General features: G+C 56.6%; 1 long non-coding RNA gene across 2 annotated transcripts; it reads left to right on the top strand.

Annotated features, from left to right (window-relative positions):
• The first annotated feature begins 1,297 nt into the window (after nt 1-1,297).
• Nucleotides 1,298-8,751, top strand: LOC132426960 (uncharacterized). Of its 2 annotated transcripts, XR_009519787.1 has the most exons (4): nt 1,298-1,705; nt 3,551-5,041; nt 5,274-5,410; nt 7,147-8,751. It is a non-coding gene; the product is annotated as an uncharacterized lncRNA (long non-coding RNA). The 2 variants fall into 2 exon arrangements; XR_009519786.1 differs by having other exon boundaries at nt 3,551-5,410.
• Nucleotides 8,752-9,565: the final 814 nt, after the last annotated feature.

The following is a 9,565-nucleotide window of genomic DNA, read 5'->3' as shown; positions in this document are numbered from 1 at the left end:
CCAGAGCCTCGGGTTTGCTCCCTTCAGCATCCGTCTTCCTCTGCCCGAGCTTCGCCCTGCCCATCTCCCTCTCTGTCCCACCGGGCAGCCCCTCGGGCCTCAGACCCCCTCTGACCAGCCCAGCCCAGGGCCGCTCAGCCCCCACGGGCCGCAGACCAGACACAGGCAAACAGCCCTGCGGGAGGATTGAAGGTCAGATAGACCGACGGTGACCAGTGCCTCCCTGGGCCTCCGTCCCCACTTTTGAGGTTAGGGTCCTGCTGGGATTCAGGAGCACCACCTGAGTAGCAATGGCTCCTTTCCTCTGGCTGGGGCAGGGTCGACCCCAGAGGAGGCAGCTCCACTCCCGAGGGGCCCCCAGTTCTCCCAGGTGAGACGCCCAGAGGCACAGCCTCCCACCCAACCTGGCTGTTGGGCTCCCTGCCGAGTTCTCGGTGGGCACCCCTGTGACATGCTGGCCTCTGAGCCCCACCTCCCAGCTCAATCCACCTTGCGATCACAGGAGCCCAGGCAGGAAGCAGAACCTTCAAGAAGGCTCAGAGGTGACAGGCCCTGGCTGAGAATCCTGCTGTCCAGCCAAGGCCATGCTCAAGGGTGTGTCCAGGACCCCTGGCTGGCCCGTCCCCAGCAGGACCCGTGTAATCTGCCCAAAGCAACGTGGCTAGTTAAAAGTTTTATTGATCGAACACAACTGAGCGTTAGTAGTAAAAGTTCTCCTGATGTAACCCACTTTTTCTTAATGGGTAATCTCAGACACTCAAGTTTGTGTGTTAAAGGAGCTTTAGGACAATTTAATAGCTCATAAAATTTTATAGTCCCAGTTGAAATCAGAGTGATAACTCTGGCCTGCACGGCGATAGTTTGCGAAATGTCTCTCATCTATTTTTTGCCCCGTTTATTGGAAAGTTAACATCTGCTCCGCTATGGGTGGAAAGAAAAGGGAAGGAAAATAATGATCTATTTTTCTAGAAGAGAGGTAAGAGATTTGGGCTCTCCTGGCAGCATCCTATTTTCCAAACACGTGGTTTTCTTTAAGTCAAAAAGAGATTTGAAAAACCGGCTGGCCCACAGTTCACCGAAGGGATGCCCCAGCTGGCGTCAGGACCCCTCGGTGACTACTGAGGAATTGAAGTCTATCCAGGCCACGGCCACGTCCCAGGATCAGCCCAAACCTGGGGAGCCCGCTGAGAATCACTGCCTGGTAATTTATAAAGCACCTACTGTGTGCAGGGTCCAGGGGGCCCACAAGGACACAAGTTCGCTGACCGCAAGGAGGACTGGCCCTCGGCAGGTTAAACTGTAACCGGGCTTTGCACCCAGGCAGCCTTTCCGAAGGCTTCTGGGAAGAGGCGGAGGCGGGACCGGGGCTCCAGGGATGTGCAGGATTCAGAGGCTGGGTCCAAGGGACAGGAGAGCCCCAAGTCCCGGCTGCACCACTGGGCAGCATGTCACCTGACCTCCGGGAGCCTCAGTTTCCTTGTCTTTCAAATGGGAATCACACGGCACCTGCCTCTTAGGGTCAGTGTGAAGATAAAAGGAAATGAAGTATGTGGAATGCCGGCCAGAGCTGGTGCCTCACACATTATCAAAAAGAAGGAAATTCGGGAAAACAATATGGATCAACCTCAGAAACACCATCCTAAGTGAGAGAAGGTGGACATGAAAGGTCACATGTGGTACAATTCCTTTTCTATGAAGTGTCAGCGTAAGTAAATCCTCAGAGACTGAAAGCAGATTGGTGGTTGCCAAGGGCTGGGGGAGGGGGAGGGGTTTCCTTTCGGGGTAACGACAATGTTTTGGAACCAGACAGAGAGGCGGGGGTTGCACAACAGTGTGAATGGGCTAAATGTCACTGGATCGTCCCCTTGGAGATGGTTCATTTTATGGTACGTGAATTTCACCTCGATAAAAAAAAAACATTTCTTAAATTTATATTGACAAACGTGACACGTGGAATGCTCGCTGGGGCCAGACACAGGGCCGCCTGTACCCTTCAGCCTGTGAAGAGTGAGCTGCTGGGTGGCCCCCACCCCCGCCACGCCCTGTCCAGCCCTGGGAGCTTGGAGCCCGGCCGGCGGCGCCCAGCGGAGGCCAGACACGACAGGCGGGGGGTGGGGCGGGCGCAGGTTGGCTGCCCCGCGAGGTGCGGTGGAGAGGCCCGCGTCCCGGGGCTGCTGGAAGGGCTATGCTAAACGCAAGGTAATTTAGGGTCGGTGCATTAGGAAGAGAGAAGGACGAGCTCTCAGGCATACCGGCTGCACCTGCTGGGAGCGCCTGGCCTGGGAGCCACAGGGACCTGCGCAGTGGGAAGCCCGCAGGGGTCAAGGCAGAGCCCCACCTGCCCCCGACTTTGGGGGCGTTCTGCTCCACCTCCCCGGCCATGCTCGCTCTCCTGGCTTCTCTGGATTCCTCCCAGACTTCCCCTCCTGATTCCACCCCGGGGCCGGGGAGAGGGAGCCCGGGGCTGTGGCTCTCTGTGCTGTGCCCGCCCCGTAGGCAGCCAGGCCCACGGTGTGAGTCTCCCTGCCCGGAGAGAAGGCTGCCTGGCCCAGCAGCCATGGAAGAAGCACCCGCCACATGTGGCTGCCACGATGCTGGGCCCTGGGCTTTCCCCACCGAGCCCCACTCCCTGGACAGCCCCTGGGCTTTCCCCACCGAACCCCACTCTCTGGACAGCCCCCGGGCTTTTGGCCACCGGGGAAAGGATAAAGAGAGGCCGTGCGCCTCCTGCCACGTGCAAGCACCCACGCTAAGAGGGTGGGGCAACACTGTCACGCAGAACTCAGGTGCCCAAGGACCACGGGGGGCATTCAGCCGGGCGAGGCTCAGCGAGCCCAACAGCACTGCCTGGTGGGATCCCAGGGCTCAGGGAGACCATGCTGCCACGGGTGCCCAGGTCTGCCCAGACCGGGCTGGGGGCCGCCCAGTATTTATAGTGTCGCCTGACCGGCAAGAAACACACCTGCCAAGGAATCTGCAAATCTTCAAATTCATAAATGCCCTAACGGGTTAGGGACCCCTTGAAACGCAGGCAGGTGTTACGGAAAAATGCCCGCGATCCCTTCCTCCTCGTGATAACCCCACACGGATGGAAGGAGAGTAATTTGCAGAGCACCTGGCTTTTCTTGAGGTGGGCTTGCCATCTTCTCCAAGGAGTGGGTTTTATCAGATCCGGATGCCCAAGACCCTGGGGCCTGGCCACGGAAGGACGGGGCTGGACGGCCTGTCTCGGGAGCCACACACTGTCTGGCCCTGCACCCGGTCCCCGTGGGCAGCTCAAGCAGAGGGCAGAATCCACTTCACGGGCCTGCAGTGAGACCTTACAGCAGCAGGACGCTGCTTGCCATCCCCAGCCCCCTGCCCTTCGCTGCCCCCTCTGTCCAGAGCCTGCCGGCTCCATCCCATCTCTAGGTCACCTCCTTGAGACCACCCACCAGCAGAAGCCCCCCACCGGCCACTGAGGCTCCCCTCGAGGCCCCTCCGCAAAGCCCTCAGCCGCTTTTCAGTCATTCTGTTCTGTGATTTGATCTGTGTTTATTTCCTGCCTCAGCCTCCGTGGGGCCTGACAGCTTCCCCGCTGCATCTCCCAAGCGCTGAGCCCCGACGGAGGTAAATACTTGTTGAATGAGGACTGGATACCGAAATGGAAAACACTCTGTGATCAGACACCTGAGTTTGAATCCCTGCCCGGCTGCTGAATTGTGACCTTGGCCTCGTTATTTAATCCTTCTTGTCCATAAAATGGACAGAATGACACACACCCACAGACTAGCACTCTTTTCCCATCACTCTGCCTGCCTGTGAATCTCAGGAATGAAAGGATTTTTTAGGAGGGCTTGAGACCACCCTCACCACCAAGAAGAGCTGCAGTTAACTGCTCCGACGTGTTGGCACAAGTGCATTGCAAGGGCACTGAAATAATCCAATTGCAGGAGGAGAGAGAGGGAGCGAGGGAAGGATAATTGAATATCGCAGAGGAAGCTATTCTCAGGTCAGCGGTGTCATGGTTCGTTCTCGTATTTATGTTTTCTAAGAGAGCCCCCAAATAAAACAGTTCCGTTATTGTATGACTTATAAAAGAACGTTATAACATCTTAACAGCAGTCATCGTAACCGCACTTATTGAATACCTACTATGCTCCGTAAAGCTCTCAAGGTGGGTCCTACTCTCCCACTTTGCAGCCGGGAAAGCCACGGCAGCGGCCACGCCGCCCCGGACCACGAGGCCACACTGGGCTGGACCCCAGGTCAGCCTAGTCGGAAGCCGCCCCCCCTCCCCTGAGCCTCTGCCTGTGAAAAGCCCTTTCCAGATTTCGAGGCGTCCAGGCTCAGTCCTCCGTCGTCAGGCTTAGGTGCTGCTCTGCTCTTCATTTCCAAGTCTGGTTACTACAGATGCAAAATGAAAAATGAGCCAATAACCCAGTAAACCCAAGCCACTCGGCGCGAAATGCAATAACCGTGGTGAAGACCGGGCGGCGAGTCCAGCCAGGCAGATTAAGCAGGCGTCGCGGCGAGAAGCTGTCCTCTCGGGCTCTCGGTGACGTCGAAAGGGCACGGAAAGGTCTCACCCTGAAGAGCAGAGGGGGGTCCCAGCCAGGGCGGGGTGGGGGAAAGGACCCAGGCTCCGGCTGTGACTCACCCTTCCCAGCAAGGGGCCCGGGCCCGGGGCGTTGCTCCTCTGCCCCTTGGCTTCCAGGTTTGGACACTGAAAACACACACACCTCGAAAGTTCCGGCACGGGTGAAGACCAAGAACGTCAGTGCCCGCCCGGTGTGTGAAATGGGCGCGATCCTGCTAATCTGGAATGGCAACTTTCCAGCAGAGGATAGCACAGGTGGTGAAGGCATTTGCGGTTGGAGGTTCTGTTCTTTTTTTTACTTTTTTTTTAAATCGAAGTATAGTTGGTTTGCAATGTTGCGTTAGTTTCAGGTGTATAGCAAAGTGATTCGGTTACACCTACACACACGCACGTATTCTTTTTCAGATTCTTTTCCCTTATAGGTCACTACAAGATACTGAGTTTAGTTCTCTGTGTTATACGGTAGGTCCTTGTCGTTAATCTATTTTCTGTATAGTAGCGTGTATATGTTTACCCCAAACTCCTAATTTATCCCTCCCCTACCCCCTCTCCCCTTTGGTAACTACAAATTTGTTTTCTAAGTCCGTGAGTCTGTTTCTATGTCATAAATAAGTTCATTTGTATCATTTCTTTAGATTCCACATATAAGTGATATCATATGGTATTTGTCTTTCTCTGTCTGGTTTTTTGAAAGGAATAGACGTAAAATATAACAAGCTGCTCTGCTTACCACACTGTTTATGATCTCCCGGGAAGGGGACGGACGGAGAGCAGTGACGACGCCCACACTAAAACAATATGTTACTGCAGTCTCAGAGGCCCACGGGCCAGGTAAGGTCCTGACGGGCTTTCAGTCCTGGAGACGTCTTATTTTTTTTTTTATTTTTTAATATTTATTTCTTTATCTATTTCGCCGTGTCGGGTCTTAGTTGTGGCACCAGGATCTGCGTGGCTGCACGCGGGATCTTTAGTTGTGGCGTGCGGGCTCTTTAGTTGCAGCATGCGGGATCTAGTTCCCTGACCAGGGATCGAACCCGGGCCCCCTACATTGGGAGCACAGAGCTTTAGCCACTGGACCACCAGAGAAGCCCCCGGGGAGGTTTAAAAACATTCATGCCTCACCCCCCGCCCAGACCTGGATTTCACTGGCCTGGGTGTGGCCAGCTGGCCAAGCACACCTGACACCTATGCTCCGTGGGGCACCCCACCCAGCAAGTGGGCCTCCCTCCTCGGTGCCCTCCTGAGGGGCCAGGAGGCTGCAAAGCCCCCCAAAATGGGCCTGCCCCACCCAGCCCAGCCGTCTCAGTAACAGCATCAGGGCTGTGCCGCCTTACGCGTGGAGTCACTGAGCACCCGGACGCTCTTGAGGGCCGAAGCCCCGCACCTTCCAGGAAGTCTCCATCAACCAGGAAACCCAGCCAGATTCCCTCCTCCCAGCCGAGGCCGCTGGGTTCTGGGTCTGTCAGACAAAGTGAGGCCCCTGGCCTTGACCGGCCCCTGGCAGCATGGCCGTGAAGGATCCGGAAGGCTCGAGCACCCGCGGCGGGGCTCAGTGGGCCCACACCGAGCACATGAACCCCCTGCCCAGGGCGATCCCTTCAGAGCTCAGCGCCCCCAACAGCAGCCTGCCCGGCCACATCGGAGCCGGAGGTGACAGGAAAAGGCAGTGACCCTGACCCTCTGTATTTAAGAACTGGGTATTTAATTCACTGTGGCCTTTCTGCATTAAGTTTGATTTTTAAGAGTATTGCATTAAAGCAGTATTTCTCTCGCTGACGGCGCTTCCTAGAGCCTGGGATGGGCGCCTTGCTCTCCTTACCCTGGTCCCAGCCCTGGCCTCTCTGTGGTCTTCCGTGCTGCTGCCTGCTCTCTGGACCTGTGGACACTCTGCTGGTCATTCTGTTGACCCGCCAAGCCCCCCCAGCAAGTGAAGACGTCCTCTGTTCAGTCTCCAGAGCATGTATTGTCATAGGGGTCCATCATGATGGTTAAACGCTAAGCGGCCCCACCTCCAAGGGGCATTCTGGAAATTCAGGAAAGGCTGTTTTGGGGGTGCTTCAATGACCGTGGCGAGGGAGGGGCGCCCTTGACATTCAGTAAACAAGGGCCCACCATCGCACAGACCAGCTCCACTGACCACACTGTTCCGAGTCACACACAATTTCTTTTTTCTTTCTTTCTTTTTAATTTAATTTTTATTTTATGTTGGAGTATAGTTGACTTACAACGTTGTGTTAGTTTTAGGTGCAGAGCAAAGTGATTCAGTTATACATACACCCATTCTTTTTCAGTTTCTTTTCCCATATAGGTTATTACAGAATATTGAGTAGAGTTCCCTGTGCTATACAGTAGGTCCTTGTTGATCATCAATTTTATATAGAGTAGTGCGTATATGTTAATCCCAAACTCCTAATGTATCCCCCGCACACACACCTTTTCCCCTTAGGTAACTACACACAACTTCTAAAGGTCTCACCAGACATTCAGGCACATGACCCGAGCTAGAAGCGTACAGAGGGAGCCCTGAGCCTCCTTTGTGTGTGTTTAGCAATTGTCGAACTTTTCAGGAAAGTGTCCACCTGTAGGTTGAAGTCCATGTGCCTTGTTCTGTTTGGAATTTACCATCTGGGATCATCACGTCACAGACAGACACACCTGCAGGTGCTGGAGGCCCACACACCTCACCTGTGTCTGCTGCATCCTCGGCCGTGGCCGGCGTGGGGACTTCCTGCAGCTCCTACAGGAGACGGGCTGGTGTCCACATACTGAAACACAGATTATCTTATTATCAATGATTTCCCGGCTATTCCTCCCTTATGTCACAGTCGGGACATTACATTGATTTTTTTCTGAAATTATGTGTGAGATGAGTTACATCTCCTATGATTTTTATATCAAACAGTAAAGGGACGGGTCTGACGAGGGAGAACAGGTCAACCCAGTGTCCAGGCTGCCCACCAAACCGTCTGGGAGCATCACAACACGCTGGTCCCCAGGGCCTGGCCCGGGATGCTGACACACCTGGTCTGGGAAGTGACCTGGGCAGGGGGTGGATGGAGAACCTGAGCAGCACAGACTGCGTCCAGTCCCAGCTTGGGTGAATTCCCTGCACGCTGCAGGCCTCAGTTTTCTCATCTGTGAAATGGGAACATCCCAGACGCACCCAGACCCAAGCACACAGACACGGGAAAGAGGCTACCTCCTTCGGCCTCATGCTCCCCTGACAGCGTGAGAGTTTCTGTGTGTCCACCTCACCGCTCCCCAGCCTGGGCCCCCTCCGCACGGAGCCAGCACACAGTGGGTGCTCACCGAATGTGTGTTGCCACGCAATGCGCCATGAGGAAGTGAGAGTCGCCCTTTCCTCAAGAGAGGCTAGTGGGGGCTCCCCATCCCCTTCCAGGGGAAGCAACTCAGCTGCGGGTGGCCAGGCTAACCTGGCCGATGGCATAATACAATACTGAAGACGCAGGACCCTCACGTAAGTAGCTGTGTGCTATCTGGGCCCCGGGAAGCTTCATGACTCCAGGGAGGGAGGGAGGGAGCCCCACGCCCAGGAACTATCTTCTGCAGCACAGAATTCCCACGGGGGGCTGTCAGGGCGAGAGGGAGAGATGAAGGGGCCGTGGCCCACCCGCCCAGGGCTCTAAGGGGGAGGCCGAGGCAGGGAGAGGGCCGGCCTTCCTTTGGGGGAAATAAGGGATCGACCCCTCCCGGGAGCGTCTATGATCTCAGTTATCGTGATGGAGGGGCAAATGGGAGCCCGCCTGCCCCAGAGAGCTCCTGGTACTTCATTATTAGCCTGTTGTCTTCCCAACCATCTGACTGGAGAGAAAGCCCAGGAGCTGAGTGGCTTTGAGATCCGGACCAGGAGGTAGGGGGTCGTGGGGCCTGGGGCTCCATTCCTGCCCCCCATGGCAGCCTGGCCGCCCTTGCTCCAGAAGCCCTTCCCAGCCTCACAAGGAGCAGGGCGGCTCCAGGCCCAGAAAGCGGCAAAGGGACCAAAGGGCGATGGCACAGGCTCTTTCCGGGTTGTCACTGGTTTCTGAGCAGCGTGGCGGCCTGGACCCATCCCAGGTGCCGACTGTGTCTGGTACAAGGGGGAAGAATCCTTTTCATTGTTTTGTTCGGGTATAATTCACATACAGTAAAACTCACCCTTCTTCGCGCACACTCCTGAGAGTCCTGACAAGCGTGTGCGGTCACCTGAGCATCGAGATCTAGCTCGTGCCATCACCCGCCAGCTCCCCTGTGCCCCTTGGCTGTCAGCCCACCCCCACTCCAGCTGCTGGCAGCGGTCCACGGCTTCCTGCGCCTGTCGCGCGGCCATGTGAGTGGAACCGGAAAGCACGTGGCCTTTGGAGCCACGCCCCGGCGCTGCAGCCTCTTCCCTGCTCAGTAGCGCTCCGCTCAGGCATGGCCTCAGGCGATCTGTTCCCCAGACGAAGGACCTTCGGCTGTTTCTAGTTTTTGCTTAACCAAGTTCTAAAAAGTTGCTTCTCAGCTCAGAGCAGGCTTCACGGCCACCAGCTCTGGAACAGAGCCCTGGGGCCACTGTGCGCTGACATCTGGGCAATCATGAGAATCCCTGGGGGGGTGAGGCTCGGGGACCCCGAGTCTCCGGCTGGTACTCACCCGGGGCCATCGGACCCCCGCCCCCGCACGCCCCTGCACTTGACAAGTCAGCGTTGCTAGGAGGCCACCTGGAGTCTCAGGCCTTCTACAAATGGGACCTGGGGTCCTGAGGGTGGGCTGCTTCCCCCTCTGCACCCCTCCCACCTCCACCACCTCCTCACGTGAGCGGCACGCGGGGGCAGCCCACAGGGGCTGTGCCCGCCCTCACCCAGCCCCTCCAACCGGAAGAGGATGGAATGAATGACGTTTCCCGGCAGCCGATGAACTGAGCACGAACTCGACTCAGCTGAGGGAGGGATGCGGGGAGAGGCCCCTGTAGCCGTTCCTCAGCCCCTCCGGCCAGCCGTGCGTCCC

The sequence above is a fragment of the Delphinus delphis genome, chromosome 6 (assembly GCF_949987515.2).
Source record: "Delphinus delphis chromosome 6, mDelDel1.2, whole genome shotgun sequence".
Lineage (NCBI taxonomy): Eukaryota > Metazoa > Chordata > Mammalia > Artiodactyla > Delphinidae > Delphinus > Delphinus delphis.
This window is presented reverse-complemented; position numbering and strand designations above follow the sequence as displayed.